Source organism: Lissotriton vulgaris, chromosome 2_1 (genome assembly GCF_964263255.1).
Source record: "Lissotriton vulgaris chromosome 2_1, aLisVul1.2, whole genome shotgun sequence".
NCBI classification, from domain to species: Eukaryota; Metazoa; Chordata; class Amphibia; order Caudata; family Salamandridae; genus Lissotriton; species Lissotriton vulgaris.
In genome coordinates this window covers 1,956,636,627-1,956,648,758 of record NC_141687.1, presented here as the reverse complement: position 1 = coordinate 1,956,648,758, position 12,132 = coordinate 1,956,636,627, and the positions used below count along the sequence as shown (strand labels likewise).

Below are 12,132 nucleotides of genomic sequence, written 5' to 3'. Positions count from 1 at the left end.
AATCTCAGGCATAAGTCACTTGCCGTTATTCTTGCAATAGGGATGTATTGCGAGTAGTGTGTTAAATCAAGGTATCTATTTTTACCTGCATAATAAGCATGGCCCAATACTGAGCAATAATAGTTCAACTTTACTGTCCTCTGTTCATGGGAAGGTACACTTCCTCGCTGTAGAAACAATTTATACACCTCAGCATGGGACTCTTGTCCCGGTTAAATCAACCTCGCATTTCCAGGCACGGCGTTGGCACAATTTTTAGAAATCTCTTCCTTTTCATGTGGTGTACCGTGCTGGCAGGTGGCTTGGCATAGGCGCTGCTTTATACCGCCTGACAGCTCAGAGAGGCCCAGCTGACGTTAAAAAAAGAAATGGCTTTTATTTTTAAGCGATTCGTATGAACAGGTGAATGAATCTTCTGTACAGCGCCTACTATTCACTAGAAAATAAATTCCTCAAAAGAGGAGAAACCTTCCTTTGCACTCTGCCAATACAGTGAGCACTACCAGAGAAGGGGCGGGGTGAGTTATGGTTCCATGCTCGTCAGGTCCTGGCCTCTCTGCTGATCCCGTCCACAAAGCAGCAATATATATTACCAGACGTGGTGATATTTCGGTGTTTCTATGTGGGAACTGGACGGAGGCAAGCACTCACTTAGCAGCCACCGTGTTCATGGTCACCGGAGCCTAGGTAAAATTTCATTAAGCATGAAATTTCGGGCGCCCAGTTATACAGTGCCAATCCATGTACATCCTATCACAAGTGCCCCTGACTGACCCGAATTTACTGTTTTAATACAAATACAAACAGATTCCACCAGCTTTGAGTGCACAGTCGCGGTCATAAACGGAGAAACAGGGGAGTATCACACAGCACGTCACATGGCTCAGCCGAGACTTTCACTGCGCCGGGCCAAGTTAGCTTTGATGCACACGGAAACAACGCTGCGGTTGCTGTACATGTAGCCTTCCACCAATGAGGTCACATGAGATGAAGAATCGAGGCACTGCCCTGAATGCATCTCTGCAGGAAGCCATGTTTCCTTTCTCAGCTTACATTTGGCAAAAGAGTGCCTTCTGGGAGCTGCAGTCCTATTTCACTTCAATTGCACACAACAATTGGATTTGTGCACTTGAAGAAAATGACTGGTCACAGAAAATCACATGCTAAAAGTACGGGAACGGATTCACAAAGTCGTCGTAAACATATATTAATGGCCACAAACGGATGGATTTGCTCTAAGCGGTCACGAAAGGATACCTAGAGGTTGAAAATTAATTTAATCATGTATGATGAGATTAAATAAAAAATTAACTGGTCTTGCACAGTTTTGTTCTCCTTTCTCGTGTGTTCAGATGATTGCTGTCAGGTGCTTTAATTCAATGCATCTATACTACAGCGCCGAAACGCTAACTCCCAAAATGCAGTAGGCTGTCAGATTAAAGCCCAAGCCTTAAAACATGCGGTTCTGGCGATATGGACCTAGTTATTTGTACTGCAGCTGGTTTAACCCCTCGTAAGCAGAACAAGAACCCCAAAACTACGGCTTGTGGAGTACTCAGCGTCAACTCCGGATATTGCCCTGCGTTTGGACTTCTGTGCGCTGCATTAATTCTATGTCAGGACAGGAGGCTCCGATTATGCTTAGTCTCATTTCTTTACTGACACATAGCAGCCAATCACATTACAGTAAAGAAAAAACAGAAACAGGGCAACCATAGAGTACCCCACAGTATATAAACAGTCTCAGAGGTAACCACTTCCTCTTTCTTTGCTGCTCCGCAGCCAGTTAAGTGCATTTTCTTACTTACTTGATATTTCATTGCTTGGCGTTCTACTGTTATTGTGCCTTGTGGATTATTGCCGCTTTGTGCTTTGACATTGCGCTGTGTGTCGCGCGTCTGGGGCTTGGCTCCGTTGTTGTTTAGTCGCGTCTTTTCGCCGCTTTCAGCGTGCACTTTATTTGTTTACCGGAGCGTGTGTCTCACCTCCGTTAAGTCGCCGAGCGCTTCCTAGCTGCTCGCGCGCTGCTTGTGGAGCGGGAGCAGGGGTTCCGTTTGTTTTGTGAGCGCGAGCGCTCTTCGACGGTTTTCACTGGCAGGCGACAGTCGCGCATGCGCGCTGTCCCATTTCCGGCTGTTTTCTCTTCAGCTGGTTTAACGACGGCGTTTGTTGACGTTTGCCCACGGCCTGTCAGTGCAGTTAACCCCGTCCGACGCTGAGGTCTTTTAGGACTTTGGTAGTGTTTTTATTGGCATAGGCTCTGCCTAGAGTGTTGTTTAGTGCAGGCTCTGGCTCCCTCCACGTTCTAATTGCTACCAAGGCAGGTTTTTCCTGCGTTTAAGCCTGCTTTGGGGTTCTACACTCCCCCTTGACTGGTGTTTCCAACACTCCATATTTCTAGTCGTCTTGTGGGCTTTTACCTCTACCTTGGTGTAGAATGGCTGAATATTTTGATGACGTGGAAGACGACTACTACTATGCTGATGAGGAGGAAGGCTCCTTGGAACAGGACTTAGTTGAACAATTAGATAAGGGTGTTCAACAGTCCGTTAACAAGGCACTAGTACGTGCTATTAACCCTTTGAAACGTCACCTGAGTCTCTATGCTCAACAGCAGGGCTGGTTGCCTGCTTCCAAGAAGACGGCGAAGTCGCCGGTTAACCCTCACAAGGCTGACTTTCAGCGTCTGGCAAAAAGTTTGGCAGCTGCGCCTCCCTCAACTGCCGGTCTTCATGAGGCTGATTCAGACAATGTGTTGTCCTCCGCATCTTCAGACCATGTTTCTCCTCCACCTAAAAAACGGGTCTGTAAGGAGCATTTTGTGGACGCTCCTGAGCGTCCTCCGGTGCTCAATTTCGAGCCCGCCGACATTGTTCACCCCAACTCTTCTTCATGGGGGCCTTCTCCGGCTGTAGCTGCCTACATTGAGGCACATATCCGTCAGCCTTTTGAGGCTTCGGTTCGTGCCAGGCTGCGCTCGGAATGCCCGAGGCCAGATTTGTCTGCCCATTTATCTGAGACCCCTGAAGTTGACCCCATGATGGTCACCTATTTGAAAAAGTATGCCAAGGACCCAAAGAAGGGCCTGGATAGATCTTGGCGGTCCTGTCAGGATAAGATGTTGGACGTCCTTGGGCCTCTCACTAAAATTTTGGACCTCGGTTACAGGGCCCAGGAAGCTTCTGCCCTTGTGAACCCTAAGGAAATGATTGAATGGGCGCAACGGGCGATTTGCCAGCTGGGTAATGCGAATTGTGCGATATCTGCGGAACGTCGCAGGTCCATCTTATTAAAGCTTGACCCTAGACTATCTGAACTGGCCTCTTCTGAGTCGGGCCCTGAGGCGGACGGCCTCCTGTTTGGCCAGCCTTTTCTTAAGGAACTCACGCGCTTTGTGTCAACCTTCAGTGGCATCGACAAGGCGCAGGCCTCCTTGCGGCGAGCCATGCGTCCGGTTTTTGGAAAGGCCGGACGAGGTAGGGGACGCTCGTTCGGCCGTGGTTCTGCCAGTCAGTCCCAGAGAGGCAATTCCTCTCAACACAGAGGCTCCTACGACGCAGGTTATTCTTCGAGAGCCAACTTTTATCCTTCCAGAAAAGGAAAAGGCCAGTACGGCAAGGGACGTTCCGGTGGTCATCAGGGACAATACCAGGATTCCCACTCTACAGGTGAGACTGATTCCTGCATGCGATGTGATGTTGGGGGGTCGCATTCAGTTTTTTCTGCAGAATTGGCGCATGCTCTCCGCCGATGCTTGGGTGCTACAAACTGTTCAGGGGTTCAGAATAGAATTCTATCACCCAATGCATCAGACTTGTCCCCCTCCTTGTCTGCATTTTTCTCTTCAGGATCAGGTTTGTCTTTCCGAGGAGATAGACTCTCTTCTCAAGAAAGGGGCGGTGATTCCAACCACCCGTCATCCAAAGGGGTTTGCCAGCTCTGTCTTTCTGGTCGAGAAAAAGGGGGGCGGTGCTCGCCTTGTTCTCAACCTGAAAGAGTTCAACGGGGAAGTCGTATACCGACATTTCAAGATGGAGGGAATCCATCTCTTGAGAGATCTCCTTCGAGAGAAGGATTGGATGGTCCGGCTGGACCTCAAAGATGCATATCTCTCGGTTCCGATTTACAAACCACATCGCCGTTTTCTCCAGTTTCTCTGGCAGGGAGTCTGGTACGAGTATCAGGTTCTCCCGTTCGGTCTTTCGTCGGCACCATGGTGCTTCACGAAACTGTTGCGACCAGTTGTGGAACATCTTCGGTCTCTGGGTGTCCGGTTGATTATTTACCTGGACGATATTCTCCTTCTGGCGGAGTGTCCGCTCAAACTTATTCAACATCTGGAATTGTCCATCACTCTTTTACAATCTCTGGGGTTTCTGATCAATGTTCAGAAATCGGTTTTGGTTCCTTCCCAGCGGATAGATTTCCTGGGTTTTCAGATCGACTCGGTAACTTGTCAGCTTCTCTTGCCCAACCAAAAGATGCGTTATATCAAGAGAGAGTTGACATCTGTTATTTCCAGACCGACTGTGTCGTTGAGGTCGTTGGCACGTGTAGTCGGTCTGCTGGCATCTTCCATCCAGGCGATTTTTCCGGGTCCCCTGCATTACAGGGCAATGCAGCGCCTGAAAATTCTTCATCTCCGGAAAGGCCTCGGATATTCAGATCAGATTCCTCTTACGGAGGAGGTCCGGTGGGAGATGCAGTGGTGGTTGGACCACATGGAGGCCTGGAACGGCCGAGCCCTCTTCGGTGTGTCTCCGGATCTAGTGATAGAGTCCGATGCCAGTCGGTGGGGCTGGGGAGCCCGTTGCGGCTCGGTCTCGACGGGGGGTCGTTGGTCCCCTCAGGAATTGACACTGCATATCAACTGTCTGGAACTTCTAGCGGGTTCCTTTGCGATCAAATGTTTTTCCCCTCTGCAAACCAGTTGTTGTGTCCTTCTCCGGATGGACAATATATCAGCAGTCCGCTATGTCAACAAACTAGGCGGGACCAGGTCCAGAATCCTGGCGGAGATTGCCAAAGATTTTTGGCACTTCTGTCTGCAGAAGAAGATCACTGTTATTGCGGAGTACCTTCCGGGATGCCACAATCAGATAGCGGACTGGCACTCCAGACATCTCCGGGATTACAGCGATTGGAGGCTGCATCCTCGGGTCTTCCGTGCTCTCCATCGGCGTTGGGGTCCTTGCCAACTAGATCTCTTTGCCTCACGCCTCAATGCGCAACTTCCGCATTTTTACAGTTGGAGGCCGGACCCTCAGGCTCTGGCCACGGATGCCTTTCTCCAGCAGTGGCCATCGACCCTCTGTTATGCCTTCCCTCCATTTCTGATGATTCCCAGGGTATTGGCCTACTCCAAACGATTTCAGACGGATCTGATTCTGATTGCCCCTCTCTGGAGGGCTCAAGCGTGGTTTCCGGTCCTTCTAGAAATGTGTTCGGCTCCACCATTTCTCCTTCCCCCTTTGTGGAATCTCCTGTTGGACCCTCTCGGGGATCCTCATCCCCTGATCCTCTCAGGCTCCCTCCCGCTTCTCGCGTGGAGGATCTCGGGGATCGCTGGTCGCTCCCAGGCCTTTCAAGCGACGCTTCCAAGCTCCTTAGTGTAGCATGGGCTCCCAATACTCACAAACGGTATAAGGGGTCTTGGAAGCGTTGGTGTGATTGGTGTTCACAACTCCAAGTTGATCCCGTTTCAGCAGATATCAGCATGATTGTTAATTTCTTGGCCTCCTTAGCCACCTCTGGTCTGGCTTATTCGACTATCAACGGTTTTCGGTCGGCGATTTCGGCGGGTCATGCCCACATAGATGGGAAACCAGCGGGTGAACACCCTTTTGTTTCCAGGTTACTTAAAGGTGTGCGTTTCGCAAAACCTCCCACTCCTAAGTATGTTACCTTGTGGGATGTTTCGGTTGTACTCAGATTTTTGGAGGCTTGGCCTCCCAATACCTCCTTATCTCGCAAGCAACTATCTGCAAAGTTAACCATGTTGTTATGTTTGGTCTCCTGTAAGCGCGTGTCGGACGTACACGCTTTGGACCTGGCGGGTCGCAGTTTTACTCCTGAAGGAGTTTCCTTTCGTCTCTCCAGACGTACCAAATCTAATACGCCTTCTATTTCTTATCCTTCTTTTCCTTCTCACCCCAATCTTTGTGTGGTTCAGTGCCTGAAAGATTATGAGGTGAGTACCGCTTCTTTGCGCTCAGACATGCAAGGTCCGCTCTTTATTGCATTACAAAAGCCTTTTCGCCCTGTTTCTCCAGCTACCTTGGCGCGCTGGGTGCGGGGACTTATGTCTGAAGCTGGAATTGATGTTTCTGTGTTTGGCGCACACTCTGCACGGGGAGCGATGGCGTCTAAAGCCTATTCCATGGGTGTTACTCTGTTTGATATCATGAAGGCTGCAGATTGGTCATCTGCTTCTGTGTTTAAGACTTTTTATTTTAAACCCATCGATAGTGTTGCTTCTGTAGTGGTGGCTCAGCTTTGAACAAGCATAATCGGAGCCTCCTGTCCTGACATAGAATTAAAAATTTGCAAACATTCGTGACAAGAATTTTCAATTCTATTAAGGACTAGGAGGCGAGGATTATCCCACCCGTTTTTCTATGCATATATAGATTGTATTGTTACTATGCACTGCTTCATAGTTATTGCCTACTGATATGTGATGAATGCAATGATTTTTTCTCTACCCACCCTTATTTGCTCATGATTACACAGGATGTGTATTACGGCTTTGTGTCTCTTTTCAGGCTCTGACCCCAAGTGAGGCTCCTCCGTCTCCGCCCTTGTGGACGTTATGCTGCGAGTTTCTACTCCTCGTTGGCCTGCTTCTGTTTCTGTGGCTTCTGGAAGTTCCTCCGCCGCCTCGTTCGGATTTTGGCCCTATTGGATGATGTTCTCCTTGGTTTTCTGATGTTAATTGGTTCTTCATACTGGATTTTGGACAAAGAAAGAGGAAGTGGTTACCTCTGAGACTGTTTATATACTGTGGGGTACTCTATGGTTGCCCTGTTTCTGTTTTTTCTTTACTGTAATGTGATTGGCTGCTATATGTCAGTAAAGAAATGAGACTAAGCATAATCCTCGCCTCCTAGTCCTTAATAGAATTGAAAATTCTTGTCACAAATGTTTGCAAATTTTTAAGTGTCACAGATGCCTTGATGCAGGGGTAATCTTCACGCAACAAAACAGGATGAGGGCTTGAAGTATGTCTCCCTTGCTGTTGTACCTTCACATGCTGTGTGAAGACCCTGTAAATGAATGAATGAATAAACTACTTATTTCATGGATAACCTAATACATCACTTATTTAGGGAATATGTTATTTGAATGGACGTTTTGATGTCGCCCTCACTTATCGCCATGGCTTACTGCCGTTAGCACAGGGACAGACCATGAATAGCCAGTATGAATTTATTTTACATTGTGACGCTAAGTGACAGAGTAGCTGCTTTCTGGAACGGGTTATGTCATCAGCATACCCTGACACACACTGTCTTCCGTTTTTCGGCAGATTACATTTTAGCATACATGTTATCATTGGTAGTAATAAGTACAGGGCAGCGTTGGGGTTGCTTATAATTTGTAAACAACAATCCTTGCTTTGGAACAGCAAACTAGGTTTGTTTTAAAAAAAAAAATTTGCAGGGGATATTTTTATACTATAAAATGGCCTATTACTATGGTAAAACGTTTTTATTGCTATGTTGAATAAAGGTCTTTTAAATAATCCACATGTGGTCTATATGCACCTACTGCCTAATTCCGCTCTTATGGGATGTTTTAAATGGGGTACCTATGCAGACAAACCCAGCTTTACTAAAGTATTACATTTGGACAGATCATATTGTGCATGAGCTGCATGACGATGTATTTTCTTTCCCAAGATCACAGTGTTGATGTGAACTGGGAAGCTAAGACTAGAACATAGGTCTTTCTGCGCCACATACAAACTTGGCCACATTTCTCCTCTCGGGCCAAGCTTCACGCAGATTGCTGAAACGTTTGCATTTCCCCATTGGTACAACTAGATTTGCTTTGACAGCACAGTGTCAGTTCACACAGTAGGACGACAACCACGAACTGCAGTACTTCTCTCTGTGTGCTCGTTTCAGAGGCAGCAACCTTGAGTATGACGCTGAAAGATGGCATGCTCACTGCCTTTCAAATAATTGATAGATACACCTTGACACATCATTCTGGGCTTGTGTCACCGTCACAATCCACTCAGACACAGTCCCCAGCTTCAAAGTCGACCCCTGTCTCCATCCGCTTTCATTTCTTACTTGCATCAATTTCCCCAGCCCCTCCTGCCTCGCAGTAGCACTACAGGCTACCTTTGGGCTACTTTTGGTAGGATCCAGTAGCTACCATGCCGCAGCCGTCCCTGGTTGAAACGGAAGCGGAAGCCGAGTTGTTCTAGTCTGTGGCCGAGTGAGGAGACTAAAAACGGTGCTGCACCGGAGTGTGTGCACACGGATCGGACTGCACCGGGAATGAAGAAAAGTGCTCTTATTTCTTTGGTATTTTTTTCGAGGGGACGGGGGTTCGGGTGAGACGTGGAAGTGAGGTGGGTGTGATTACTCACCTCTCCTCCACTTTGGAGTACTTTGCCGCGCTTTTATTTGAACCTGCCTTTCTTTAAGATGCGGCGCTATGCTGTGCTTTATGTGAGTGAGCTGGAGGTAGGATTCCGCTTCTCACAACTTTACCAAGAGTGGGAACTTTTCTTAGAGGGTATTATAGGATCCCATAATATCTGGACTTTTGGGACGCCACAGGCAACTTCCTATTGAGGCAGTGTGTCTGAGCTCGCTTCACAATATCAACGCTACAGGCTCCGATCACACTCTCTTTAAATAAAAAGCTTGTGTCGTAGAGATTGAAGGTGAGATTTTTAATCGCCATACCTAATCTTTGGCATGGCCTCAGTGCAGACTTTGAAATTGGGGGCTGGGGTTCGAGTCCTAGCGTCGGATCCCCATCCTGTGATTCTGGGCAAAACACTTAATAGCTGGGAATTATGTGGGAAAGTTGCAATGATATGATGAGCGGTCTGCATTTGTAGCCCATGCTTGTGACTACGTGGGTGCTCCTCTGACCAGTGCACCGTGAGATGCGAGGGGGAAGCGGCGCAGCTACGCTCCATGCACCCCTGCTTCAGCCCTGGCCCTGTGTTGTGTAGGGAAAAGGCTGCCTGTGGTGGGTCTAAAACTCTTATCAGCATTCCAGCGTCACTACTGCCCACGTTGCTGCGTGGGTAAGTTTTCCCACTAGCCAATGTTAAAAAAAGTTTATCAATAGATTTGTGTAGCAGAACAGAGCATACTTCATCACTGTGTGTTCATATGCTACTTTGAATATCAAAGTTAGAATAATTATTATCGCCTCAACAAATAATTTGTTTTATTTATGTGTTATTGACGGGATGCATGGAGAAATGTGTGCAGGACAGAAAACAAGACAGTATGTGGGCAGAGTATGATGTATTATCTTTTTCCTAATTGTTGACTCCCATGGATCCCCCCCCAGGACTGTCCTCTTCCACTTGTTTATATTTTCTCTCTGCTCGGGGACCAGTGTAAAAAGTCAGAAGAATTCTTCAGAGCTCTTCGCACACTTTCGTGCGTTTCCCTTCATCATCACGGCAACCGCTTCATAGTCGCCCCTTTCATCTTGAACCATGGCAGGCCATGAGCCTCTCTCTTTTTCTGCAAGCGCCCACATAATACTGAAATTAGGGTGGCATCCAAGGCACTCAATTTCCAGACATGTTTGTCCGCAGAGTGGACGCTGTTCCTGACTGGTGAGCACTGGTGCAGCAGCTGGAAAACTTTTAATGTGCTTAAAATAAAGATTTTTGAAGAACAACCCACGGTTTTGGATCCATATTTTGAAGTTGCTTTACCACTTATGAACTCATGGTTGAAACTGGTGAAAAAAATTATGAAATAACCAATGTGTTAGGAAAATTTTCTTGACATCGGACTTCTAAGAGGGTGCTTGTTGTAACTTGGTTTTTTCCTGAATCTAGCCTAATCTACTCTACTCCTCTTTACTCCACCCTACCCTATCCCACTTCATCTCCTCTACCCCAGTATATCCTGCTCCACTCTACCCCTTTCCACTCCAATCTACCCTACTCTAATCCACCCAATTCACCTCACCCCAAGAACCCCACTCTTCCCTAATGTACCCCATTCCATTCTACCGCCAATATACCACACTCCACTCTATCCACTCCGATCTACCCCAATCCTCCCAGATCTACCTCTCTCCACTGTACACCACTCTACTCAAATCTAGCCCCCTAAATGTACCCCACTGTTCACCCAAGTTAGCCCACTCAACACCACTCCAGTCTCACTCCAATCCACCCCACTCTTCCCCAATCTACCCCAGTATATCTCACTTCACTCAACTCTAATATACCCCAATGTACCCCGTTCCACCTTTTCCTCCATTTAGCCCACTCTACACCACTACTGTCTACCCCACTACATTCTAAATCACGCTACCAGACTACAATTTAATCCACTGAATCCCACTCCACTCTAAACCAATCTACCCTACTCTATGCTACCCCAGTCCACTCCACGCTACTCTAAATCTACCTACTCCATTCCACTCTACCCTGATCCCCTGCGTCCCACCAAATGGCTGTAAAAGATAAATTGTTCAGATATAAAGGGATAGATGGAGAAATGGAAAACACTTCCCTGACACCTGTACGGTGGGCACCACAGAGCACATTGAGGCAAGAAAAAGAGGCCTTGGAGGGGCAGCCACCATACTGACCCTCAATATGTGACAAACCCCCGCAAAATCGACACACTGGTTATCTTCAATGGTTTTGGGAAATCCTGCAATATATTTCTACGTAATGTAAATCATTTGTATGTATTTTTCTAAAGTGTTTGTTTTTATTTCATATGGTTAATAAATATGCATTTTTAGGTTGAGTTTTGGCAGCGCGCAAGTGTTGCTGCAAGCAAGACCTTCTGTAATCGATACAACCACTTTATTCCTGCCTACAATTGGTTTATTTCAGCGTTGGACTTCTTTGCCGCCTCCTGTCTTGTTCCCACAGCTGATGCCTCACTTCCTTTGAAAACTCAGGAGCACCAGTGTACTAAGGCTTGCCTTCCTTATAGCCTTTGTGTAAGAAATGTTGTATGTATCTTTATTCATGCTTTTCTCCAGTCGCTGCTTCTGCCAGTTTTGATTCCCCTTCTGCTTCGCATTACAAAGCCCTCCCCCACCATACAAGCGCACACAGCCCCTAGAGCAGTCGTCTTTTCTCCATCATTGCTTAGGTTAAATTTTGTTGCTTTCTGCCCTCTTCACAATGCCATCCTTCTTGTTTGGACGGCATTTGCCAATCCATGTGTAGTAAAGTAATGCAGCAGTAGCTCAGAAACAGCCTCCTTCTTTCCAAGCCCTTTCTTTCCTCCACAGCAGCCGGCAAGCTGCAACGGATGGGTAGGATTGAGATGCCACACAGCATGACACGCCCACCCTGGCTTCTGGGAGAGTCATTGTCCAGAGACCATGCCTTTCTCAAGCACACATTAGGTAAATCAGTGCAACCATTAAAACAAGCATTTCAGCTGTTGCATAGTTAAAACTGACATTTGCTGTGGCAGTGCACAGTTAATTATGTTTATAAAGCGAAAGGAAAAAAATTACCTTTTTAAGTTGCACGAGAGGAGAGGCCAATCCGGGCAGTGGCCCAAATAATTATTTTTATATTGGAAAAAGGGTGTATACAAGCAAAATGTAAACCTTTGTATTGTGATGCTGTCCTTCTGTAACTCAACTAGCTTTTTCTTAGCCTGGTTATGCAGCATGGCTGAGAGCCCACATCTTTGTTTGCCTGATTCTGCAGAATGGGCAGTGGCCCTTTTTTTGTAAGCTTAGTTATTCACCTTATGGTAAAAGAAGTTATATGTATAATTGCAAAAAAAACTAACCTTAGCAAATGCCACTGTAGCCATCAATTAGACCCCCAAAATATACATCCTAGTTAATACTAGGCAAAAATCATATTTTCCTAGATAGGATGTAATATGAAAAATCTACACAAAGGTGCTGGGTCAGATAAGAATATAGCTTCTC

At 46.9% G+C, this 12,132-nt stretch overlaps 1 protein-coding gene across 2 annotated transcripts in view; it reads right to left on the bottom strand.

The window, feature by feature from the left end:
* The window catches only part of WDR93 (WD repeat domain 93), a 693,419-nt gene that overhangs the window by 478,692 nt on the left and 202,595 nt on the right, over positions 1 to 12,132 (bottom strand). The window lies entirely within an intron of this gene.